Source organism: Schistocerca americana, unplaced genomic scaffold (genome assembly GCF_021461395.2).
Source record: "Schistocerca americana isolate TAMUIC-IGC-003095 unplaced genomic scaffold, iqSchAmer2.1 HiC_scaffold_133, whole genome shotgun sequence".
NCBI classification, from domain to species: domain Eukaryota; kingdom Metazoa; phylum Arthropoda; class Insecta; order Orthoptera; family Acrididae; genus Schistocerca; species Schistocerca americana.
In genome coordinates this window covers 53420-76082 of record NW_025725405.1, presented here as the reverse complement: position 1 = coordinate 76082, position 22663 = coordinate 53420, and the positions used below count along the sequence as shown (strand labels likewise).

Here is a 22663-nt window from a genome sequence, read left to right as displayed (position 1 = left end):
CTAACGATCGCCTGCCTCGGTAGCGCAGTAGGCAGCGCGTAAGTCTCATAATCTTAAGGTCGTGAGTTCGATCCTCACCCGGGGCATCTAATTTTCTGTGACTGAAGGTGGTGCTGTTGCTAGGGCGCCAACTTATTTCTTGTTTGTTATCCGCAACGTTTCAACGCTTCAGCGGGAAAATGTTTACTTCCTGTTATTGCTACATACAGCTTCCCTATTCCTCTTCTCCCAGCAGAGCATGAAGCCAAAAGCATTGCTCTGCGACGTTTGAGGTGCGCGCCTTGCCAGTCAGTATGTGCAAAGATGCTCGCAAAGAGAGCGACAATGCGACAAGCGACCGTACGAACGGTCGAATGAAACGGCCGCATCCGGTGTGGTCTAGTGGCTAGGATACCTGGCTTTCACCCAGGAGGCCCGGGTTCGATTCCCGGTACCGGAACGGAATTTTTTCCACACGAATCGTGACAAGTTTGAGCTGTCCGAGCGGCCGTTTCCCGTCCTGCTCGCAATATAGCTACTGTTTCGTGACCGTCAGCAGAATATAGACTAGGGAAGCAGACACACGACGACCATAGGAATGGTGTATGGCTTCATGCCACCTGATTCCAGCGTAGGGCTGAGCAACTGCATCTGCCGAGGCCCGTTAGCTCAGGAGTCAGCCGGCGGACGCGGTAGAGGTCGGACGTGCTGTGCTGCGCGCCGCGCCGTCGCTGTTTACGTGTGGTGAGTCGCTGCGCTTGCTACAGTGTCTACCAGTGTTTTTGGTGTGATCTGCACATGAACTCGATTTCGTGATGTCTCAACCGAGTAGGAAAGACACGCTGAAGTTTACTTTTGACAGAAATTTTGTCCGACCTAAATCTTTTGAAGTTGAGCAATGGTTAGAAGATGAAGTAAAGATAGGACTTGAGGACATAATCGGGATACATCTTTCGATTGTCAGTAGCACCGTTTTCGTTAAATTAGCTCGATCAGAGATGTGTGAGAAAATCGTTGAATCTTGTGGTGGTATCCTAAAGTTTAAACATAGTGATGGAAATGTGGGAGAAGTTGCTGTTTCGCATGCCGGCCTAGGAATACGGACTGTTAGAATTTTTGAACTTCCATTTGAAATAACCAGTGAACAGATCAACGCAGTGCTCTGTCCGTACGGTAAAATCATAAGCAATATTGCGGAACGTTGGTCTAGCGCACATAAGTTCCCGGTTCTTAATGGGGTGCGGCAATTGAAAATCGAGCTGCAGAAGCACATCCCGTCTTATGTAAACGTCTGCGGATATCGTGCGATAGTCATGTACGATGATCAGCCTCGAACGTGTGCCGCATGCAACTCGACGGGTCACGTGCGTGCCGAATGCATGCAGAGGCGAGTGGCGCAGCTGCCTGCCGGCGAAGCTGCCAGGCCCCCCGCGATGACATCACTGCCTGTGACGTACGTCGCCGCAGCGCGTGGGCTTCCGGCTATATCCACGGTCACCGAAGTCAGTGAAAATACTGTAGTGCCTGCGACAGTGACGCGAATGGAGACTGTTGCAACGCCGGAAGCGACCCCACCTAAACCCATAGAAATATCGCCGTCCGTCGTAGTCACAGAAGAACAGGCATCCGACATGCCCACGGCTGCGTCCCCATCGGCCGCTGCTACTCCACGGGGGGAATCTCCAGCAGGTTCCGATCAAGGCCCACAAAATCGTACGTCTCCCAGAAAAACTAAAAAACGGAGAGTTGCCCGCCAGGGTGCAGAACAGATGGCACCGGTTCTGCGCGAAAAGGCTAAACAGATAGGTGAACAACTCAGTGACAAAGCATCTGATAGCACAAACCATGATCATCCCTCAGCCAGTTTATCATCAGTCATTGACAATGTCTCAGATGCTCTACCTCTGAACCCCGAACAGTCAGCTCAACTCCGAGCCGACTGTGATGTCCGCATGGTCAAACTCTATCCTGCTCACGAGTCGGTAACGCCCTCAACACAGCCACCGCCAACTAGTTGGGCAGACGATACAGAATCCACTGCCGACGTCGACAGTATGGATACTTCCGAAGCGGTGACAGCCGTAACTTCAGTCTCCAAAGACGACGATGTTAATGAGAAAGCTAACGCCTCGACAGAGTCTACCGCGCAAAAAGAACGCACGACTGCTCCCTTCTCAAACGGAGAATATTTTTAACTCTGCCTTTAAAGTGACTGTCAATACATGTTTTTGTTATCTGGAATTGCTTCCAAAGTGCTTTTACGACGTGACTTGTATTTCCAGCGTTATTTCTGTTTGATATCGGACTGGTTTTAGGTCTTGTTTCTGTTTAGTCCACCACAATTCCGCCACAGGCCTATCGACTTGCTACTCTCAATATTAATAAGATACGCAGCGCTCTTAAACTACAACATTTAAAAGACTTTTTATATGCAGCTGATGTAGACATTTTGTTTGTACAAGAAGTAGCAGAGATCGGACTTGATTGCATACCAGGTTATAATGTCATCACTAATCCTGGGGCCGGTTGCGAATTAGGTACAGCTTTTATTGTGAAGGAAGGTATCATTATTCATGACGTCACGAAACTGCCGAACAGTAGGGGCATTGCGGGCACTTTTTATAACAACAGACTAATTAATGTATATGCCCCATCCGGTTCCAGTAATAGACGTCAAAGAGCAGAATTCTTTAAAGAAGAAATAGTTCCTCTCTTTGGCGTCCGCCACGACAATGTCATCTTCGGAGGCGACTTTAACTGTGTCATCAGTGCAAAGGACCAAACTCCCAATCTTAACAAATCACTTGAACTGGAACGAATTGTACGAGACTTGCGCTTAGTTGACTCTTGGGAGCTCAAGCATGGTGCAGCACCTGGGTTTACCCATATCACGACCCATTCGGCAAGCCGTCTCGATCGCATTTATGTCACACCCACTTTGAGGAATAACATTCTGCAATCAGAAGTATGGCCAGTGGCGTTCTCAGATCATGCTGCATACATCAGTACTATCACTCTCGACCGACAACGGACGTGTCGATACAGGGGCCTGTGGAAATTAAATGTTTCACATCTACAAGACTCGGCGTGTCAAGAAGCCTTCCTCAATACCTGGCGAGAATGTGAGCACCGATTTGCCTCTTATAATTCGGCCATTGATTGGTGGCTCAGGTGCGCCAAACCTAAAATTAGGTGGTGTTTCATGAACTACGCACGGGAAAAGGGCTTTTGGCTTCAAAGGACGATCAATTTCTATTTTCATTGTCTGCGGGAACTGTATATGCTCGGCACTTCGGCTGTCGAGAATTGTCAACGAATTAAGAAAATCCAGGCCAAAATCCTAACCCTAAGGAGGACGCAGCTAGAAGGCTACAAAGTCAGGTCACGGGTCCAGACTACTGTCCACCAAGAACTCACCTCAGTCTACCATATGATCCAAGAAAGTAGGAAAGGGTCCCGTAAAATACTGACGGAGTTAATTGCTGAGGATGGCGCAACGCTGACTACGCACAACGAGATTAAAGCGGCGGTGCTAAACTACTTCACCACCTTGATGTCCAATAAAGAAGTTAACGTGCAAGCGCAGAATGCTCTTTTGAATAATTTGCGCAACAGAGTCAGTCTCGTGGACGCGGAAAAGCTATTAGACGTGGCAACCGAAGAAGACGTGGAATATGTACTCTGGGAAAGTGCCAAGAATAAATCCCCCGGACCTGACGGAATTCCCGCCGAATTCTATCAAAAATTCTGGAACACCATAAAGGCGAAGATCACTTGCATCTGTAACGAACTTCTAGACCACAACAACGTGATCCCCACCAGCTTCTGTGACGGCATTGTCGTTCTAATTAAAAAAAACTCAGGCAGAGCAAACGTAAAAAAACTACGACCGATAACGCTGCTCAACAGCGACTATAAAATCTTTGCGAGACTTTTGGCCCACAGGCTTAAATCTACAATGACCAGTATCATTGGCCCTTACCAGACCAGTGTGGGAAAGGATCGGAAAATTCAACAGACTTTGTGCGACTACCGTGATTTAATCTCCATTGCGGAAGTCTGTAAGCTGAAATGTGCCATCATGTCCTTGGACTTCGACAAAGCCTTTGACAGGGTCAACCACCAGTATCTCTTTCGTACCATGTATTCGATGGGCTTTCCACCTGGGTTCGTCGCAATTATACAACAGATGGTAGCGAATAATTTCTCCAGAGTCATCATCAATGGCCAACCTACCCGAGCGATTGAGATAGCCAGTTCCGTCAGGCAGGGCTGCCCAATGTCCATGGCGCTTTTTGCGATTGCCATTGAGCCTTTGTTAGCTACCCTGACGCAAAGTTTACAGGGCGTCGTCATACATGGCTCCCGAGTAGTGTGCAAGGCGTATGCAGACGATGTCGGTTTCCTTGTACTAAATAGAACTGAAGTGGAGACCGCACTACAGCTAGTCAGGCAATATGAGCAAGCGTCGGGTGCACAACTAAACTGGACAAAGTCTGGAATATTCAATATTGGCCGCGGCCTAGGATCGCACCCTCACGGACAACTACGTCAGCTGAAGATCTTCAAGTGTCTTGGAATTGATTTTCAGAGTAACATTCGGCACACCATTGCAACCAACTATAGAAAGCTTCTACGGACTATTCGTGCCAGCATACGAGAACACAGTGTACGAAAACTAAATGAAATTCAGAAAGTAACGGTCGCAAATGTATACCTCACCTCGAAACTCAATTATGTCGCTCAAGTTTTACCAATGTCTACACTCACTGCAAAACGAATTATGTCAGCTTTAGGACAGTTTGTCAGCCATCACCACATTTTTAAAGTCCAGTTTGACACCTTAACGCTTGCCACAAAAAATGGTGGCTTAAATCTTGTCGATGTTGGAAAGAAGGCGCAAGCTTTATACATATCAAAAACTTTCCACCAATGGAAACACTCAGCTGATAGTCTCGCTGCTCACCTGCTTACTGAGATAGCTCCCGCCGACCTCAGTCCACCAATCACGGTGCAACATATTCCAAACGGACTTTACCACTTAAAATGGTTTTTACTGGAGTACAGTTATGTACAAACAAGGATCCCCGAACAGGAAATGAAGACAGTGAAACACGTTTACCAGGAACTTCTAAAAGATAAGAAGAAAAATAACATCGAAGAAAAATACAACCTTTTCGACTGGAAGGTAATCTGGGAGAACATCCATAGTCCGTACTTGCCGTCAACAATGAAAGCCACTTGGTATTTCGCAGTTAACAGAAAATTGGCCACTAACTCCAAACTACATAACATACACCTCGCAGAATCACCTTTGTGCACAACGTGTAATTTAATAGATACTGATGAACACAGGTTTGTGTGCGACAACGTAAAAGGTATATGGGAATATATCACGAACAAGTTAGCACTCATCAGTCGAACATCGCCCAGATACATAACCCCTGCTGCCTTTCTGACGCCGGACGATACCCCGTACCCACGGACGAGAAGGAACGCTCTAAACTGGTTAAAAGCCGCTACTGTACATTACTTATTTACAAAAGCAGAAAAGAGTAAAGAAGACTTCTGGGTCTATCTTACAACTCACCACCATATACTAATGAAAACGAAAAACTATAAGGATAACTTCGCCAACTACCTGCTCAAAACTATAACGTAAAAAAACAAAAAGTGACTGCTAGATCAATTGATTGAATTTCATGTTAACGAACATTCAGCAGATACTCACTCAAGATAAGACGGACCATCTATACGGCGAATACTACGTCATGTTGACCGAACCACGAGTTACAAACACCTCTGAAGTAATCGATTGGCAATATTTCAAGCTTCATTTTGTAAGAAGAAGAAAATTCAGTTTTCTGTTTTCGAGAAATAATTTAGTTCTCTTTCAATTTCGCAGAGTTCAAAACAAAGCTTTTCTATTTTCGAAGAAATGGATTTTCACTTTCCTTTTAACTTCCTTGACGTTTTCTGTTACCACGAGGCAATGGAGCCGCAATAAATTTCAGTTCCTATTTACTTCCTATGGATGCTTGTATCTGAACGACGCATGTAATCCACAACGTTTTTCATTTTCCTTAAATTAAAGGCCTTTGATGCCGCGCCGACGAAGGCGACTAAATGGCGAGCAGAAGGACGGGCTATAAGGGGTGGATGGAGGCCCGATTACAAAAAAAAAAAAAAAAAAAAAAAAAAAAAAAAAGTTGGTTAGAGCGTCGTGCTAATAACGCGAAGGTCGTGGGTTCGATCCCCCCACGGGCCACTTCTCTTTTACTACTGCGAAAAGGCAGCGCCGATTTCAGCTGGCGAGTGTGATGACCAAATGATCATCACCCTGCGTGGAAGTTGACAGAGGATCCGAACCCGACTCGTCGGGAAGCACTACAGCATTCACTCGGCAATGGCCATAATATCTTGAATACACTGGTTAGAGAAAATTTCCGATTGCCGATGCGTAACAACTTTGGCCCTTGTCAGTACTTGGGCGGGTGAGCGCATGGGAACACAGGGCAGTATTGGCAGTTTTACTTCCTATTTTTGTTTCTCCTTTGTTTTCGGAGCTACAGCCCGATTCGGCCAGGGAGACGCCACCGTGAAATGAAGGGGGCGTGCTGTGTGTCCATCGCCTCGCCTCGCCTCTCCTTACCTCTCTCAGTCGTTTCTCGTGCTTGTCGTTTTGATATAGGCCGATTTGAGAGCGTCAGCTCTCGCGTCAGCTGAGCAAAGTCGAGACAAGTCGAGACACACTAAGGGCTGGTATGCAGCGAGTAAGAGGGCGAAAAAACAATAGTTTAAGAGCGCGTGGCAAAAGTACTCATACGCGAAATTAAAAGCCTGCTGCGGTGGCCGGGAATCGAACCCGGATCAACTGCTTGGAAGGCAACTATGCTGACCATTACACCACCACCGCACAAGCGAGCGCCCCGCCACCGCGCTGAGTCGGCTTCCCGCCTGTCGGCAGCGGCCGAAGGTGATCGTACCCGGCAGGCGCATTTCGAGGCAGGCTAGGGGAGCACATCCAGACGCATTCGGACAGCGTATCCGCGCACATTTCGCATCCTTTGGCAAGAGTCGGCGCCGGCGGCGCAAGAGTACGCAGAGGACCGCGTTCTGGCGGCATCTTTAAGCAGTGCAGTGCAGGATTCAGCGTCTGCAGCATCTTCTCCACAGAATGCTACGGCGCTTGACGGCAGTCCCACTTTCCCTTGAGACATCTGCTCGGGAAGCAGCGTGAAGGTACCGCTGGCCCGAGCATCGGTGGTTCAGTGGTAGAATGCTCGCCTGCCACGCGGGCGGCCCGGGTTCGATTCCCGGCCGATGCATCATTTTGTTTTTTCTCCGGTAGGGGTGCTGCGTGTCTTTCGCACTCGAACTGCGTGAGCCATGAGAATGAACCGCGGGATTCCGTGTGGAAAGAACCAATCATGCAGCGCGGACGACTGCTCGTTTGGACTCCTGCGTGCTATTGTACATACTGGCGTCGGCCTAGCATCGCAAGTTGCCTGCCGCGCCGTGAATGCACGTGTAGCAACAGAAAAAATGAGCCAGGGAGTGCAGACTCTCTACCACTTGTATTCGGTACTTACCAAGATTCCAGAAGGTCTAACGATCGCCTGCCTCGGTAGCGCAGTAGGCAGCGCGTAAGTCTCATAATCTTAAGGTCGTGAGTTCGATCCTCACCCGGGGCATCTAATTTTCTGTGACTGAAGGTGGTGCTGTTGCTAGGGCGCCAACTTATTTCTTGTTTGTTATCCGCAACGTTTCAACGCTTCAGCGGGAAAATGTTTACTTCCTGTTATTGCTACATACAGCTTCCCTATTCCTCTTCTCCCAGCAGAGCATGAAGCCAAAAGCATTGCTCTGCGACGTTTGAGGTGCGCGCCTTGCCAGTCAGTATGTGCAAAGATGCTCGCAAAGAGAGCGACAATGCGACAAGCCACCGTACGAACGGTCGAATGAAACGGCCGCATCCGGTGTGGTCTAGTGGCTAGGATACCTGGCTTTCACCCAGGAGGCCCGGGTTCGATTCCCGGTACCGGAACGGAATTTTTTCCACACGAATCGTGACAAGTTTGAGCTGTCCGAGCGGCCGTTTCCCGTCCTGCTCGCAATATAGCTACTGTTTCGTGACCGTCAGCAGAATATAGACTAGGGAAGCAGACACACGACGACCATAGGAATGGTGTATGGCTTCATGCCACCTGATTCCAGCGTAGGGCTGAGCAACTGCATCTGCCGAGGCCCGTTAGCTCAGTTGGTTAGAGCGTCGTGCTAATAACGCGAAGGTCGTGGGTTCGATCCCCCCACGGGCCACTTCTCTTTTACTACTGCGAAAAGGCAGCGCCGATTTCAGCTGGCGAGTGTGATGACCAAATGATCATCACCCTGCGTGGAAGTTGACAGAGGATCCGAACCCGACTCGTCGGGAAGCACTACAGCATTCACTCGGCAATGGCCATAATATCTTGAATACACTGGTTAGAGAAAATGTCCGATTGCCGATGCGTAACAACTTTGGCCCTTGTCAGTACTTGGGCGGGTGAGCGCATGGGAACACAGGGCAGTATTGGCAGTTTTACTTCCTATTTTTGTTTCTCCTTTGTTTTCGGAGCTACAGCCCGATTCGGCCAGGGAGACGCCACCGTGAAATGAAGGGGGCGTGCTGTGTGTCCATCGCCTCGCCTCGCCTCTCCTTACCTCTCTCAGTCGTTTCTCGTGCTTGTCGTTTTGATATAGGCCGATTTGAGAGCGTCAGCTCTCGCGTCAGCTGAGCAAAGTCGAGACAAGTCGAGACACACTAAGGGCTGGTATGCAGCGAGTAAGAGGGCGAAAAAACAATAGTTTAAGAGCGCGTGGCAAAAGTACTCATACGCGAAATTAAAAGCCTGCTGCGGTGGCCGGGAATCGAACCCGGATCAACTGCTTGGAAGGCAACTATGCTGACCATTACACCACCACCGCACAAGCGAGCGCCCCGCCACCGCGCTGAGTCGGCTTCCCGCCTGTCGGCAGCGGCCGAAGGTGATCGTACCCGGCAGGCGCATTTCGAGGCAGGCTAGGGGAGCACATCCAGACGCATTCGGACAGCGTATCCGCGCACATTTCGCATCCTTTGGCAAGAGTCGGCGCCGGCGGCGCAAGAGTACGCAGAGGACCGCGTTCTGGCGGCATCTTTAAGCAGTGCAGTGCAGGATTCAGCGTCTGCAGCATCTTCTCCACAGAATGCTACGGCGCTTGACGGCAGTCCCACTTTCCCTTGAGACATCTGCTCGGGAAGCAGCGTGAAGGTACCGCTGGCCCGAGCATCGGTGGTTCAGTGGTAGAATGCTCGCCTGCCACGCGGGCGGCCCGGGTTCGATTCCCGGCCGATGCATCATTTTGTTTTTTCTCCGGTAGGGGTGCTGCGTGTCTTTCGCACTCGAACTGCGTGAGCCATGAGAATGAACCGCGGGATTCCGTGTGGAAAGAACCAATCATGCAGCGCGGACGACTGCTCGTTTGGACTCCTGCGTGCTATTGTACATACTGGCGTCGGCCTAGCATCGCAAGTTGCCTGCCGCGCCGTGAATGCACGTGTAGCAACAGAAAAAATGAGCCAGGGAGTGCAGACTCTCTACCACTTGTATTCGGTACTTACCAAGATTCCAGAAGGTCTAACGATCGCCTGCCTCGGTAGCGCAGTAGGCAGCGCGTAAGTCTCATAATCTTAAGGTCGTGAGTTCGATCCTCACCCGGGGCATCTAATTTTCTGTGACTGAAGGTGGTGCTGTTGCTAGGGCGCCAACTTATTTCTTGTTTGTTATCCGCAACGTTTCAACGCTTCAGCGGGAAAATGTTTACTTCCTGTTATTGCTACATACAGCTTCCCTATTCCTCTTCTCCCAGCAGAGCATGAAGCCAAAAGCATTGCTCTGCGACGTTTGAGGTGCGCGCCTTGCCAGTCAGTATGTGCAAAGATGCTCGCAAAGAGAGCGACAATGCGACAAGCGACCGTACGAACGGTCGAATGAAACGGCCGCATCCGGTGTGGTCTAGTGGCTAGGATACCTGGCTTTCACCCAGGAGGCCCGGGTTCGATTCCCGGTACCGGAACGGAATTTTTTCCACACGAATCGTGACAAGTTTGAGCTGTCCGAGCGGCCGTTTCCCGTCCTGCTCGCAATATAGCTACTGTTTCGTGACCGTCAGCAGAATATAGACTAGGGAAGCAGACACACGACGACCATAGGAATGGTGTATGGCTTCATGCCACCTGATTCCAGCGTAGGGCTGAGCAACTGCATCTGCCGAGGCCCGTTAGCTCAGTTGGTTAGAGCGTCGTGCTAATAACGCGAAGGTCGTGGGTTCGATCCCCCCACGGGCCACTTCTCTTTTACTACTGCGAAAAGGCAGCGCCGATTTCAGCTGGCGAGTGTGATGACCAAATGATCATCACCCTGCGTGGAAGTTGACAGAGGATCCGAACCCGACTCGTCGGGAAGCACTACAGCATTCACTCGGCAATGGCCATAATATCTTGAATACACTGGTTAGAGAAAATGTCCGATTGCCGATGCGTAACAACTTTGGCCCTTGTCAGTACTTGGGCGGGTGAGCGCATGGGAACACAGGGCAGTATTGGCAGTTTTACTTCCTATTTTTGTTTCTCCTTTGTTTTCGGAGCTACAGCCCGATTCGGCCAGGGAGACGCCACCGTGAAATGAAGGGGGCGTGCTGTGTGTCCATCGCCTCGCCTCGCCTCTCCTTACCTCTCTCAGTCGTTTCTCGTGCTTGTCGTTTTGATATAGGCCGATTTGAGAGCGTCAGCTCTCGCGTCAGCTGAGCAAAGTCGAGACAAGTCGAGACACACTAAGGGCTGGTATGCAGCGAGTAAGAGGGCGAAAAAACAATAGTTTAAGAGCGCGTGGCAAAAGTACTCATACGCGAAATTAAAAGCCTGCTGCGGTGGCCGGGAATCGAACCCGGATCAACTGCTTGGAAGGCAACTATGCTGACCATTACACCACCACCGCACAAGCGAGCGCCCCGCCACCGCGCTGCGTCGGCTTCCCGCCTGTCGGCAGCGGCCGAAGGTGATCGTACCCGGCAGGCGCATTTCGAGGCAGGCTAGGGGAGCACATCCAGACGCATTCGGACAGCGTATCCGCGCACATTTCGCATCCTTTGGCAAGAGTCGGCGCCGGCGGCGCAAGAGTACGCAGAGGACCGCGTTCTGGCGGCATCTTTAAGCAGTGCAGTGCAGGATTCAGCGTCTGCAGCATCTTCTCCACAGAATGCTACGGCGCTTGACGGCAGTCCCACTTTCCCTTGAGACATCTGCTCGGGAAGCAGCGTGAAGGTACCGCTGGCCCGAGCATCGGTGGTTCAGTGGTAGAATGCTCGCCTGCCACGCGGGCGGCCCGGGTTCGATTCCCGGCCGATGCATCATTTTGTTTTTTCTCCGGTAGGGGTGCTGCGTGTCTTTCGCACTCGAACTGCGTGAGCCATGAGAATGAACCGCGGGATTCCGTGTGGAAAGAACCAATCATGCAGCGCGGACGACTGCTCGTTTGGACTCCTGCGTGCTATTGTACATACTGGCGTCGGCCTAGCATCGCAAGTTGCCTGCCGCGCCGTGAATGCACGTGTAGCAACAGAAAAAATGAGCCAGGGAGTGCAGACTCTCTACCACTTGTATTCGGTACTTACCAAGATTCCAGAAGGTCTAACGATCGCCTGCCTCGGTAGCGCAGTAGGCAGCGCGTAAGTCTCATAATCTTAAGGTCGTGAGTTCGATCCTCACCCGGGGCATCTAATTTTCTGTGACTGAAGGTGGTGCTGTTGCTAGGGCGCCAACTTATTTCTTGTTTGTTATCCGCAACGTTTCAACGCTTCAGCGGGAAAATGTTTACTTCCTGTTATTGCTACATACAGCTTCCCTATTCCTCTTCTCCCAGCAGAGCATGAAGCCAAAAGCATTGCTCTGCGACGTTTGAGGTGCGCGCCTTGCCAGTCAGTATGTGCAAAGATGCTCGCAAAGAGAGCGACAATGCGACAAGCGACCGTACGAACGGTCGAATGAAACGGCCGCATCCGGTGTGGTCTAGTGGCTAGGATACCTGGCTTTCACCCAGGAGGCCCGGGTTCGATTCCCGGTACCGGAACGGAATTTTTTCCACACGAATCGTGACAAGTTTGAGCTGTCCGAGCGGCCGTTTCCCGTCCTGCTCGCAATATAGCTACTGTTTCGTGACCGTCAGCAGAATATAGACTAGGGAAGCAGACACACGACGACCATAGGAATGGTGTATGGCTTCATGCCACCTGATTCCAGCGTAGGGCTGAGCAACTGCATCTGCCGAGGCCCGTTAGCTCAGTTGGTTAGAGCGTCGTGCTAATAACGCGAAGGTCGTGGGTTCGATCCCCCCACGGGCCACTTCTCTTTTACTACTGCGAAAAGGCAGCGCCGATTTCAGCTGGCGAGTGTGATGACCAAATGATCATCACCCTGCGTGGAAGTTGACAGAGGATCCGAACCCGACTCGTCGGGAAGCACTACAGCATTCACTCGGCAATGGCCATAATATCTTGAATACACTGGTTAGAGAAAATGTCCGATTGCCGATGCGTAACAACTTTGGCCCTTGTCAGTACTTGGGCGGGTGAGCGCATGGGAACACAGGGCAGTATTGGCAGTTTTACTTCCTATTTTTGTTTCTCCTTTGTTTTCGGAGCTACAGCCCGATTCGGCCAGGGAGACGCCACCGTGAAATGAAGGGGGCGTGCTGTGTGTCCATCGCCTCGCCTCGCCTCTCCTTACCTCTCTCAGTCGTTTCTCGTGCTTGTCGTTTTGATATAGGCCGATTTGAGAGCGTCAGCTCTCGCGTCAGCTGAGCAAAGTCGAGACAAGTCGAGACACACTAAGGGCTGGTATGCAGCGAGTAAGAGGGCGAAAAAACAATAGTTTAAGAGCGCGTGGCAAAAGTACTCATACGCGAAATTAAAAGCCTGCTGCGGTGGCCGGGAATCGAACCCGGATCAACTGCTTGGAAGGCAACTATGCTGACCATTACACCACCACCGCACAAGCGAGCGCCCCGCCACCGCGCTGCGTCGGCTTCCCGCCTGTCGGCAGCGGCCGAAGGTGATCGTACCCGGCAGGCGCATTTCGAGGCAGGCTAGGGGAGCACATCCAGACGCATTCGGACAGCGTATCCGCGCACATTTCGCATCCTTTGGCAAGAGTCGGCGCCGGCGGCGCAAGAGTACGCAGAGGACCGCGTTCTGGCGGCATCTTTAAGCAGTGCAGTGCAGGATTCAGCGTCTGCAGCATCTTCTCCACAGAATGCTACGGCGCTTGACGGCAGTCCCACTTTCCCTTGAGACATCTGCTCGGGAAGCAGCGTGAAGGTACCGCTGGCCCGAGCATCGGTGGTTCAGTGGTAGAATGCTCGCCTGCCACGCGGGCGGCCCGGGTTCGATTCCCGGCCGATGCATCATTTTGTTTTTTCTCCGGTAGGGGTGCTGCGTGTCTTTCGCACTCGAACTGCGTGAGCCATGAGAATGAACCGCGGGATTCCGTGTGGAAAGAACCAATCATGCAGCGCGGACGACTGCTCGTTTGGACTCCTGCGTGCTATTGTACATACTGGCGTCGGCCTAGCATCGCAAGTTGCCTGCCGCGCCGTGAATGCACGTGTAGCAACAGAAAAAATGAGCCAGGGAGTGCAGACTCTCTACCACTTGTATTCGGTACTTACCAAGATTCCAGAAGGTCTAACGATCGCCTGCCTCGGTAGCGCAGTAGGCAGCGCGTAAGTCTCATAATCTTAAGGTCGTGAGTTCGATCCTCACCCGGGGCATCTAATTTTCTGTGACTGAAGGTGGTGCTGTTGCTAGGGCGCCAACTTATTTCTTGTTTGTTATCCGCAACGTTTCAACGCTTCAGCGGGAAAATGTTTACTTCCTGTTATTGCTACATACAGCTTCCCTATTCCTCTTCTCCCAGCAGAGCATGAAGCCAAAAGCATTGCTCTGCGACGTTTGAGGTGCGCGCCTTGCCAGTCAGTATGTGCAAAGATGCTCGCAAAGAGAGCGACAATGCGACAAGCGACCGTACGAACGGTCGAATGAAACGGCCGCATCCGGTGTGGTCTAGTGGCTAGGATACCTGGCTTTCACCCAGGAGGCCCGGGTTCGATTCCCGGTACCGGAACGGAATTTTTTCCACACGAATCGTGACAAGTTTGAGCTGTCCGAGCGGCCGTTTCCCGTCCTGCTCGCAATATAGCTACTGTTTCGTGACCGTCAGCAGAATATAGACTAGGGAAGCAGACACACGACGACCATAGGAATGGTGTATGGCTTCATGCCACCTGATTCCAGCGTAGGGCTGAGCAACTGCATCTGCCGAGGCCCGTTAGCTCAGTTGGTTAGAGCGTCGTGCTAATAACGCGAAGGTCGTGGGTTCGATCCCCCCACGGGCCACTTCTCTTTTACTACTGCGAAAAGGCAGCGCCGATTTCAGCTGGCGAGTGTGATGACCAAATGATCATCACCCTGCGTGGAAGTTGACAGAGGATCCGAACCCGACTCGTCGGGAAGCACTACAGCATTCACTCGGCAATGGCCATAATATCTTGAATACACTGGTTAGAGAAAATGTCCGATTGCCGATGCGTAACAACTTTGGCCCTTGTCAGTACTTGGGCGGGTGAGCGCATGGGAACACAGGGCAGTATTGGCAGTTTTACTTCCTATTTTTGTTTCTCCTTTGTTTTCGGAGCTACAGCCCGATTCGGCCAGGGAGACGCCACCGTGAAATGAAGGGGGCGTGCTGTGTGTCCATCGCCTCGCCTCGCCTCTCCTTACCTCTCTCAGTCGTTTCTCGTGCTTGTCGTTTTGATATAGGCCGATTTGAGAGCGTCAGCTCTCGCGTCAGCTGAGCAAAGTCGAGACACACTAAGGGCTGGTATGCAGCGAGTAAGAGGGCGAAAAAACAATAGTTTAAGAGCGCGTGGCAAAAGTACTCATACGCGAAATTAAAAGCCTGCTGCGGTGGCCGGGAATCGAACCCGGATCAACTGCTTGGAAGGCAACTATGCTGACCATTACACCACCACCGCACAAGCGAGCGCCCCGCCACCGCGCTGAGTCGGCTTCCCGCCTGTCGGCAGCGGCCGAAGGTGATCGTACCCGGCAGGCGCATTTCGAGGCAGGCTAGGGGAGCACATCCAGACGCATTCGGACAGCGTATCCGCGCACATTTCGCATCCTTTGGCAAGAGTCGGCGCCGGCGGCGCAAGAGTACGCAGAGGACCGCGTTCTGGCGGCATCTTTAAGCAGTGCAGTGCAGGATTCAGCGTCTGCAGCATCTTCTCCACAGAATGCTACGGCGCTTGACGGCAGTCCCACTTTCCCTTGAGACATCTGCTCGGGAAGCAGCGTGAAGGTACCGCTGGCCCGAGCATCGGTGGTTCAGTGGTAGAATGCTCGCCTGCCACGCGGGCGGCCCGGGTTCGATTCCCGGCCGATGCATCATTTTGTTTTTTCTCCGGTAGGGGTGCTGCGTGTCTTTCGCACTCGAACTGCGTGAGCCATGAGAATGAACCGCGGGATTCCGTGTGGAAAGAACCAATCATGCAGCGCGGACGACTGCTCGTTTGGACTCCTGCGTGCTATTGTACATACTGGCGTCGGCCTAGCATCGCAAGTTGCCTGCCGCGCCGTGAATGCACGTGTAGCAACAGAAAAAATGAGCCAGGGAGTGCAGACTCTCTACCACTTGTATTCGGTACTTACCAAGATTCCAGAAGGTCTAACGATCGCCTGCCTCGGTAGCGCAGTAGGCAGCGCGTAAGTCTCATAATCTTAAGGTCGTGAGTTCGATCCTCACCCGGGGCATCTAATTTTCTGTGACTGAAGGTGGTGCTGTTGCTAGGGCGCCAACTTATTTCTTGTTTGTTATCCGCAACGTTTCAACGCTTCAGCGGGAAAATGTTTACTTCCTGTTATTGCTACATACAGCTTCCCTATTCCTCTTCTCCCAGCAGAGCATGAAGCCAAAAGCATTGCTCTGCGACGTTTGAGGTGCGCGCCTTGCCAGTCAGTATGTGCAAAGATGCTCGCAAAGAGAGCGACAATGCGACAAGCGACCGTACGAACGGTCGAATGAAACGGCCGCATCCGGTGTGGTCTAGTGGCTAGGATACCTGGCTTTCACCCAGGAGGCCCGGGTTCGATTCCCGGTACCGGAACGGAATTTTTTCCACACGAATCGTGACAAGTTTGAGCTGTCCGAGCGGCCGTTTCCCGTCCTGCTCGCAATATAGCTACTGTTTCGTGACCGTCAGCAGAATATAGACTAGGGAAGCAGACACACGACGACCATAGGAATGGTGTATGGCTTCATGCCACCTGATTCCAGCGTAGGGCTGAGCAACTGCATCTGCCGAGGCCCGTTAGCTCAGTTGGTTAGAGCGTCGTGCTAATAACGCGAAGGTCGTGGGTTCGATCCCCCCACGGGCCACTTCTCTTTTACTACTGCGAAAAGGCAGCGCCGATTTCAGCTGGCGAGTGTGATGACCAAATGATCATCACCCTGCGTGGAAGTTGACAGAGGATCCGAACCCGACTCGTCGGGAAGCACTACAGCATTCACTCGGCAATGGCCATAATATCTTGAATACACTGGTTAGAGAAAATGTCCGATTGCCGATGCGTAACAACTTTGGCCCTTGTCAGTACTTGGGCGGGTGAGCGCATGGGAACACAGGGCAGTATTGGCAGTTTTACTTCCTATTTTTGTTTCTCCTTTGTTTTCGGAGCTACAGCCCGATTCGGCCAGGGAGACGCCACCGTGAAATGAAGGGGGCGTGCTGTGTGTCCATCGCCTCGCCTCGCCTCTCCTTACCTCTCTCAGTCGTTTCTCGTGCTTGTCGTTTTGATATAGGCCGATTTGAGAGCGTCAGCTCTCGCGTCAGCTGAGCAAAGTCGAGACAAGTCGAGACACACTAAGGGCTGGTATGCAGCGAGTAAGAGGGCGAAAAAACAATAGTTTAAGAGCGCGTGGCAAAAGTACTCATACGCGAAATTAAAAGCCTGCTGCGGTGGCCGGGAATCGAACCCGGATCAACTGCTTGGAAGGCAACTATGCTGACCATTACACCACCACCGCACAAGCGAGCGCCCCGCCACCGCGCTGAGTCGGCTTCCCGCCTGTCGGCAGCGGCCGAAGGTGATCGTACCCGGCAGGCGCATTTCGAGGCAGGCTAGGGGAGCACATCCAGACGCATTCGGACAGCGTATCCGCGCACATTTCGCATCCTTTGGCAAGAGTCGGCGCCGGCGGCGCAAGAGTACGCAGAGGACCGCGTTCTGGCGGCATCTTTAAGCAGTGCAGTGCAGGATTCAGCGTCTGCAGCATCTTCTCCACAGAATGCTACGGCGCTTGACGGCAGTCCCACTTTCCCTTGAGACATCTGCTCGGGAAGCAGCGTGAAGGTACCGCTGGCCCGAGCATCGGTGGTTCAGTGGTAGAATGCTCGCCTGCCACGCGGGCGGCCCGGGTTCGATTCCCGGCCGATGCATCATTTTGTTTTTTCTCCGGTAGGGGTGCTGCGTGTCTTTCGCACTCGAACTGCGTGAGCCATGAGAATGAACCGCGGGATTCCGTGTGGAAAGAACCAATCATGCAGCGCGGACGACTGCTCGTTTGGACTCCTGCGTGCTATTGTACATACTGGCGTCGGCCTAGCATCGCAAGTTGCCTGCCGCGCCGTGAATGCACGTGTAGCAACAGAAAAAATGAGCCAGGGAGTGCAGACTCTCTACCACTTGTATTCGGTACTTACCAAGATTCCAGAAGGTCTAACGATCGCCTGCCTCGGTAGCGCAGTAGGCAGCGCGTAAGTCTCATAATCTTAAGGTCGTGAGTTCGATCCTCACCCGGGGCATCTAATTTTCTGTGACTGAAGGTGGTGCTGTTGCTAGGGCGCCAACTTATTTCTTGTTTGTTATCCGCAACGTTTCAACGCTTCAGCGGGAAAATGTTTACTTCCTGTTATTGCTACATACAGCTTCCCTATTCCTCTTCTCCCAGCAGAGCATGAAGCCAAAAGCATTGCTCTGCGACGTTTGAGGTGCGCGCCTTGCCAGTCAGTATGTGCAAAGATGCTCGCAAAGAGAGCGACAATGCGACAAGCGACCGTACGAACGGTCGAATGAAACGGCCGCATCCGGTGTGGTCTAGTGGCTAGGATACCTGGCTTTCACCCAGGAGGCCCGGGTTCGATTCCCGGTACCGGAACGGAATTTTTTCCACACGAATCGTGACAAGTTTGAGCTGTCCGAGCGGCCGTTTCCCGTCCTGCTCGCAATATAGCTACTGTTTCGTGACCGTCAGCAGAATATAGACTAGGGAAGCAGACACACGACGACCATAGGAATGGTGTATGGCTTCATGCCACCTGATTCCAGCGTAGGGCTGAGCAACTGCATCTGCCGAGGCCCGTTAGCTCAGTTGGTTAGAGCGTCGTGCTAATAACGCGAAGGTCGTGGGTTCGATCCCCCCACGGGCCACTTCTCTTTTACTACTGCGAAAAGGCAGCGCCGATTTCAGCTGGCGAGTGTGATGACCAAATGATCATCACCCTGCGTGGAAGTTGACAGAGGATCCGAACCCGACTCGTCGGGAAGCACTACAGCATTCACTCGGCAATGGCCATAATATCTTGAATACACTGGTTAGAGAAAATGTCCGATTGCCGATGCGTAACAACTTTGGCCCTTGTCAGTACTTGGGCGGGTGAGCGCATGGGAACACAGGGCAGTATTGGCAGTTTTACTTCCTATTTTTGTTTCTCCTTTGTTTTCGGAGCTACAGCCCGATTCGGCCAGGGAGACGCCACCGTGAAATGAAGGGGGCGTGCTGTGTGTCCATCGCCTCGCCTCGCCTCTCCTTACCTCTCTCAGTCGTTTCTCGTGCTTGTCGTTTTGATATAGGCCGATTTGAGAGCGTCAGCTCTCGCGTCAGCTGAGCAAAGTCGAGACAAGTCGAGACACACTAAGGGCTGGTATGCAGCGAGTAAGAGGGCGAAAAAACAATAGTTTAAGAGCGCGTGGCAAAAGTACTCATACGCGAAATTAAAAGCCTGCTGCGGTGGCCGGGAATCGAACCCGGATCAACTGCTTGGAAGGCAACTATGCTGACCATTACACCACCACCGCACAAGCGAGCGCCCCGCCACCGCGCTGAGTCGGCTTCCCGCCTGTCGGCAGCGGCCGAAGGTGATCGTACCCGGCAGGCGCATTTCGAGGCAGGCTAGGGGAGCACATCCAGACGCATTCGGACAGCGTATCCGCGCACATTTCGCATCCTTTGGCAAGAGTCGGCGCCGGCGGCGCAAGAGTACGCAGAGGACCGCGTTCTGGCGGCATCTTTAAGCAGTGCAGTGCAGGATTCAGCGTCTGCAGCATCTTCTCCACAGAATGCTACGGCGCTTGACGGCAGTCCCACTTTCCCTTGAGACATCTGCTCGGGAAGCAGCGTGAAGGTACCGCTGGCCCGAGCATCGGTGGTTCAGTGGTAGAATGCTCGCCTGCCACGCGGGCGGCCCGGGTTCGATTCCCGGCCGATGCATCATTTTGTTTTTTCTCCGGTAGGGGTGCTGCGTGTCTTTCGCACTCGAACTGCGTGAGCCATGAGAATGAACCGCGGGATTCCGTGTGGAAAGAACCAATCATGCAGCGCGGACGACTGCTCGTTTGGACTCCTGCGTGCTATTGTACATACTGGCGTCGGCCTAGCATCGCAAGTTGCCTGCCGCGCCGTGAATGCACGTGTAGCAACAGAAAAAATGAGCCAGGGAGTGCAGACTCTCTACCACTTGTATTCGGTACTTACCAAGATTCCAGAAGGTCTAACGATCGCCTGCCTCGGTAGCGCAGTAGGCAGCGCGTAAGTCTCATAATCTTAAGGTCGTGAGTTCGATCCTCACCCGGGGCATCTAATTTTCTGTGACTGAAGGTGGTGCTGTTGCTAGGGCGCCAACTTATTTCTTGTTTGTTATCCGCAACGTTTCAACGCTTCAGCGGGAAAATGTTTACTTCCTGTTATTGCTACATACAGCTTCCCTATTCCTCTTCTCCCAGCAGAGCATGAAGCCAAAAGCATTGCTCTGCGACGTTTGAGGTGCGCGCCTTGCCAGTCAGTATGTGCAAAGATGCTCGCAAAGAGAGCGACAATGCGACAAGCGACCGTACGAACGGTCGAATGAAACGGCCGCATCCGGTGTGGTCTAGTGGCTAGGATACCTGGCTTTCACCCAGGAGGCCCGGGTTCGATTCCCGGTACCGGAACGGAATTTTTTCCACACGAATCGTGACAAGTTTGAGCTGTCCGAGCGGCCGTTTCCCGTCCTGCTCGCAATATAGCTACTGTTTCGTGACCGTCAGCAGAATATAGACTAGGGAAGCAGACACACGACGACCATAGGAATGGTGTATGGCTTCATGCCACCTGATTCCAGCGTAGGGCTGAGCAACTGCATCTGCCGAGGCCCGTTAGCTCAGTTGGTTAGAGCGTCGTGCTAATAACGCGAAGGTCGTGGGTTCGATCCCCCCACGGGCCACTTCTCTTTTACTACTGCGAAAAGGCAGCGCCGATTTCAGCTGGCGAGTGTGATGACCAAATGATCATCACCCTGCGTGGAAGTTGACAGAGGATCCGAACCCGACTCGTCGGGAAGCACTACAGCATTCACTCGGCAATGGCCATAATATCTTGAATACACTGGTTAGAGAAAATGTCCGATTGCCGATGCGTAACAACTTTGGCCCTTGTCAGTACTTGGGCGGGTGAGCGCATGGGAACACAGGGCAGTATTGGCAGTTTTACTTCCTATTTTTGTTTCTCCTTTGTTTTCGGAGCTACAGCCCGATTCGGCCAGGGAGACGCCACCGTGAAATGAAGGGGGCGTGCTGTGTGTCCATCGCCTCGCCTCGCCTCTCCTTACCTCTCTCAGTCGTTTCTCGTGCTTGTCGTTTTGATATAGGCCGATTTGAGAGCGTCAGCTCTCGCGTCAGCTGAGCAAAGTCGAGACAAGTCGAGACACACTAAGGGCTGGTATGCAGCGAGTAAGAGGGCGAAAAAACAATAGTTTAAGAGCGCGTGGCAAAAGTACTCATACGCGAAATTAAAAGCCTGCTGCGGTGGCCGGGAATCGAACCCGGATCAACTGCTTGGAAGGCAACTATGCTGACCATTACACCACCACCGCACAAGCGAGCGCCCCGCCACCGCGCTGAGTCGGCTTCCCGCCTGTCGGCAGCGGCCGAAGGTGATCGTACCCGGCAGGCGCATTTCGAGGCAGGCTAGGGGAGCACATCCAGACGCATTCGGACAGCGTATCCGCGCACATTTCGCATCCTTTGGCAAGAGTCGGCGCCGGCGGCGCAAGAGTACGCAGAGGACCGCGTTCTGGCGGCATCTTTAAGCAGTGCAGTGCAGGATTCAGCGTCTGCAGCATCTTCTCCACAGAATGCTACGGCGCTTGACGGCAGTCCCACTTTCCCTTGAGACATCTGCTCGGGAAGCAGCGTGAAGGTACCGCTGGCCCGAGCATCGGTGGTTCAGTGGTAGAATGCTCGCCTGCCACGCGGGCGGCCCGGGTTCGATTCCCGGCCGATGCATCATTTTGTTTTTTCTCCGGTAGGGGTGCTGCGTGTCTTTCGCACTCGAACTGCGTGAGCCATGAGAATGAACCGCGGGATTCCGTGTGGAAAGAACCAATCATGCAGCGCGGACGACTGCTCGTTTGGACTCCTGCGTGCTATTGTACATACTGGCGTCGGCCTAGCATCGCAAGTTGCCTGCCGCGCCGTGAATGCACGTGTAGCAACAGAAAAAATGAGCCAGGGAGTGCAGACTCTCTACCACTTGTATTCGGTACTTACCAAGATTCCAGAAGGTCTAACGATCGCCTGCCTCGGTAGCGCAGTAGGCAGCGCGTAAGTCTCATAATCTTAAGGTCGTGAGTTCGATCCTCACCCGGGGCATCTAATTTTCTGTGACTGAAGGTGGTGCTGTTGCTAGGGCGCCAACTTATTTCTTGTTTGTTATCCGCAACGTTTCAACGCTTCAGCGGGAAAATGTTTACTTCCTGTTATTGCTACATACAGCTTCCCTATTCCTCTTCTCCCAGCAGAGCATGAAGCCAAAAGCATTGCTCTGCGACGTTTGAGGTGCGCGCCTTGCCAGTCAGTATGTGCAAAGATGCTCGCAAAGAGAGCGACAATGCGACAAGCGACCGTACGAACGGTCGAATGAAACGGCCGCATCCGGTGTGGTCTAGTGGCTAGGATACCTGGCTTTCACCCAGGAGGCCCGGGTTCGATTCCCGGTACCGGAACGGAATTTTTTCCACACGAATCGTGACAAGTTTGAGCTGTCCGAGCGGCCGTTTCCCGTCCTGCTCGCAATATAGCTACTGTTTCGTGACCGTCAGCAGAATATAGACTAGGGAAGCAGACACACGACGACCATAGGAATGGTGTATGGCTTCATGCCACCTGATTCCAGCGTAGGGCTGAGCAACTGCATCTGCCGAGGCCCGTTAGCTCAGTTGGTTAGAGCGTCGTGCTAATAACGCGAAGGTCGTGGGTTCGATCCCCCCACGGGCCACTTCTCTTTTACTACTGC

At 52.4% G+C, this 22663-nt stretch overlaps 42 non-coding genes across 42 annotated transcripts; 34 read left to right on the top strand and 8 right to left on the bottom strand.

Moving 5' to 3' along the window:
* Positions 1-13: 13 nt before the first annotated feature.
* Positions 14-86, top strand: Trnam-cau. Its single transcript has one exon. It is a non-coding gene; the product is annotated as a tRNA-Met (tRNA).
* A 281-nt stretch (positions 87-367) lies between these two features.
* On the top strand, positions 368-439 carry Trnae-uuc. The gene has a single exon. It is a non-coding gene; the product is annotated as a tRNA-Glu (tRNA).
* A 6384-nt stretch (positions 440-6823) lies between these two features.
* Trnag-ucc lies at positions 6824-6895 on the bottom strand. Its single transcript has one exon. It is a non-coding gene; the product is annotated as a tRNA-Gly (tRNA).
* Positions 6896-7236: 341 nt separating this feature from the next.
* Positions 7237-7307, top strand: Trnag-gcc. Its single transcript has one exon. It is a non-coding gene; the product is annotated as a tRNA-Gly (tRNA).
* A 293-nt stretch (positions 7308-7600) lies between these two features.
* Positions 7601-7673, top strand: Trnam-cau. The gene has a single exon. It is a non-coding gene; the product is annotated as a tRNA-Met (tRNA).
* Positions 7674-7954: 281 nt separating this feature from the next.
* On the top strand, positions 7955-8026 carry Trnae-uuc. The gene has a single exon. It is a non-coding gene; the product is annotated as a tRNA-Glu (tRNA).
* A 198-nt stretch (positions 8027-8224) lies between these two features.
* Trnai-aau lies at positions 8225-8298 on the top strand. Its single transcript has one exon. It is a non-coding gene; the product is annotated as a tRNA-Ile (tRNA).
* Positions 8299-8874: 576 nt separating this feature from the next.
* Positions 8875-8946, bottom strand: Trnag-ucc. Its single transcript has one exon. It is a non-coding gene; the product is annotated as a tRNA-Gly (tRNA).
* A 341-nt stretch (positions 8947-9287) lies between these two features.
* Trnag-gcc lies at positions 9288-9358 on the top strand. The gene has a single exon. It is a non-coding gene; the product is annotated as a tRNA-Gly (tRNA).
* Positions 9359-9651: 293 nt separating this feature from the next.
* On the top strand, positions 9652-9724 carry Trnam-cau. Its single transcript has one exon. It is a non-coding gene; the product is annotated as a tRNA-Met (tRNA).
* Positions 9725-10005: 281 nt separating this feature from the next.
* Positions 10006-10077, top strand: Trnae-uuc. The gene has a single exon. It is a non-coding gene; the product is annotated as a tRNA-Glu (tRNA).
* A 198-nt stretch (positions 10078-10275) lies between these two features.
* On the top strand, positions 10276-10349 carry Trnai-aau. Its single transcript has one exon. It is a non-coding gene; the product is annotated as a tRNA-Ile (tRNA).
* Positions 10350-10925: 576 nt separating this feature from the next.
* Trnag-ucc lies at positions 10926-10997 on the bottom strand. Its single transcript has one exon. It is a non-coding gene; the product is annotated as a tRNA-Gly (tRNA).
* A 341-nt stretch (positions 10998-11338) lies between these two features.
* Positions 11339-11409, top strand: Trnag-gcc. The gene has a single exon. It is a non-coding gene; the product is annotated as a tRNA-Gly (tRNA).
* Positions 11410-11702: 293 nt separating this feature from the next.
* Trnam-cau lies at positions 11703-11775 on the top strand. The gene has a single exon. It is a non-coding gene; the product is annotated as a tRNA-Met (tRNA).
* Positions 11776-12056: 281 nt separating this feature from the next.
* Positions 12057-12128, top strand: Trnae-uuc. Its single transcript has one exon. It is a non-coding gene; the product is annotated as a tRNA-Glu (tRNA).
* A 198-nt stretch (positions 12129-12326) lies between these two features.
* Positions 12327-12400, top strand: Trnai-aau. Its single transcript has one exon. It is a non-coding gene; the product is annotated as a tRNA-Ile (tRNA).
* Positions 12401-12976: 576 nt separating this feature from the next.
* Trnag-ucc lies at positions 12977-13048 on the bottom strand. The gene has a single exon. It is a non-coding gene; the product is annotated as a tRNA-Gly (tRNA).
* A 341-nt stretch (positions 13049-13389) lies between these two features.
* Positions 13390-13460, top strand: Trnag-gcc. Its single transcript has one exon. It is a non-coding gene; the product is annotated as a tRNA-Gly (tRNA).
* Positions 13461-13753: 293 nt separating this feature from the next.
* On the top strand, positions 13754-13826 carry Trnam-cau. The gene has a single exon. It is a non-coding gene; the product is annotated as a tRNA-Met (tRNA).
* A 281-nt stretch (positions 13827-14107) lies between these two features.
* Trnae-uuc lies at positions 14108-14179 on the top strand. The gene has a single exon. It is a non-coding gene; the product is annotated as a tRNA-Glu (tRNA).
* A 198-nt stretch (positions 14180-14377) lies between these two features.
* Trnai-aau lies at positions 14378-14451 on the top strand. The gene has a single exon. It is a non-coding gene; the product is annotated as a tRNA-Ile (tRNA).
* A 566-nt stretch (positions 14452-15017) lies between these two features.
* Trnag-ucc lies at positions 15018-15089 on the bottom strand. Its single transcript has one exon. It is a non-coding gene; the product is annotated as a tRNA-Gly (tRNA).
* A 341-nt stretch (positions 15090-15430) lies between these two features.
* On the top strand, positions 15431-15501 carry Trnag-gcc. Its single transcript has one exon. It is a non-coding gene; the product is annotated as a tRNA-Gly (tRNA).
* A 293-nt stretch (positions 15502-15794) lies between these two features.
* On the top strand, positions 15795-15867 carry Trnam-cau. Its single transcript has one exon. It is a non-coding gene; the product is annotated as a tRNA-Met (tRNA).
* Positions 15868-16148: 281 nt separating this feature from the next.
* On the top strand, positions 16149-16220 carry Trnae-uuc. Its single transcript has one exon. It is a non-coding gene; the product is annotated as a tRNA-Glu (tRNA).
* A 198-nt stretch (positions 16221-16418) lies between these two features.
* Trnai-aau lies at positions 16419-16492 on the top strand. The gene has a single exon. It is a non-coding gene; the product is annotated as a tRNA-Ile (tRNA).
* Positions 16493-17068: 576 nt separating this feature from the next.
* On the bottom strand, positions 17069-17140 carry Trnag-ucc. Its single transcript has one exon. It is a non-coding gene; the product is annotated as a tRNA-Gly (tRNA).
* A 341-nt stretch (positions 17141-17481) lies between these two features.
* Trnag-gcc lies at positions 17482-17552 on the top strand. Its single transcript has one exon. It is a non-coding gene; the product is annotated as a tRNA-Gly (tRNA).
* Positions 17553-17845: 293 nt separating this feature from the next.
* Trnam-cau lies at positions 17846-17918 on the top strand. The gene has a single exon. It is a non-coding gene; the product is annotated as a tRNA-Met (tRNA).
* Positions 17919-18199: 281 nt separating this feature from the next.
* Positions 18200-18271, top strand: Trnae-uuc. Its single transcript has one exon. It is a non-coding gene; the product is annotated as a tRNA-Glu (tRNA).
* Positions 18272-18469: 198 nt separating this feature from the next.
* On the top strand, positions 18470-18543 carry Trnai-aau. The gene has a single exon. It is a non-coding gene; the product is annotated as a tRNA-Ile (tRNA).
* A 576-nt stretch (positions 18544-19119) lies between these two features.
* Positions 19120-19191, bottom strand: Trnag-ucc. The gene has a single exon. It is a non-coding gene; the product is annotated as a tRNA-Gly (tRNA).
* A 341-nt stretch (positions 19192-19532) lies between these two features.
* On the top strand, positions 19533-19603 carry Trnag-gcc. Its single transcript has one exon. It is a non-coding gene; the product is annotated as a tRNA-Gly (tRNA).
* Positions 19604-19896: 293 nt separating this feature from the next.
* On the top strand, positions 19897-19969 carry Trnam-cau. Its single transcript has one exon. It is a non-coding gene; the product is annotated as a tRNA-Met (tRNA).
* Positions 19970-20250: 281 nt separating this feature from the next.
* Positions 20251-20322, top strand: Trnae-uuc. Its single transcript has one exon. It is a non-coding gene; the product is annotated as a tRNA-Glu (tRNA).
* A 198-nt stretch (positions 20323-20520) lies between these two features.
* Positions 20521-20594, top strand: Trnai-aau. The gene has a single exon. It is a non-coding gene; the product is annotated as a tRNA-Ile (tRNA).
* A 576-nt stretch (positions 20595-21170) lies between these two features.
* Trnag-ucc lies at positions 21171-21242 on the bottom strand. The gene has a single exon. It is a non-coding gene; the product is annotated as a tRNA-Gly (tRNA).
* A 341-nt stretch (positions 21243-21583) lies between these two features.
* Positions 21584-21654, top strand: Trnag-gcc. Its single transcript has one exon. It is a non-coding gene; the product is annotated as a tRNA-Gly (tRNA).
* A 293-nt stretch (positions 21655-21947) lies between these two features.
* Positions 21948-22020, top strand: Trnam-cau. The gene has a single exon. It is a non-coding gene; the product is annotated as a tRNA-Met (tRNA).
* Positions 22021-22301: 281 nt separating this feature from the next.
* Trnae-uuc lies at positions 22302-22373 on the top strand. The gene has a single exon. It is a non-coding gene; the product is annotated as a tRNA-Glu (tRNA).
* Positions 22374-22571: 198 nt separating this feature from the next.
* Positions 22572-22645, top strand: Trnai-aau. The gene has a single exon. It is a non-coding gene; the product is annotated as a tRNA-Ile (tRNA).
* Positions 22646-22663: the final 18 nt, after the last annotated feature.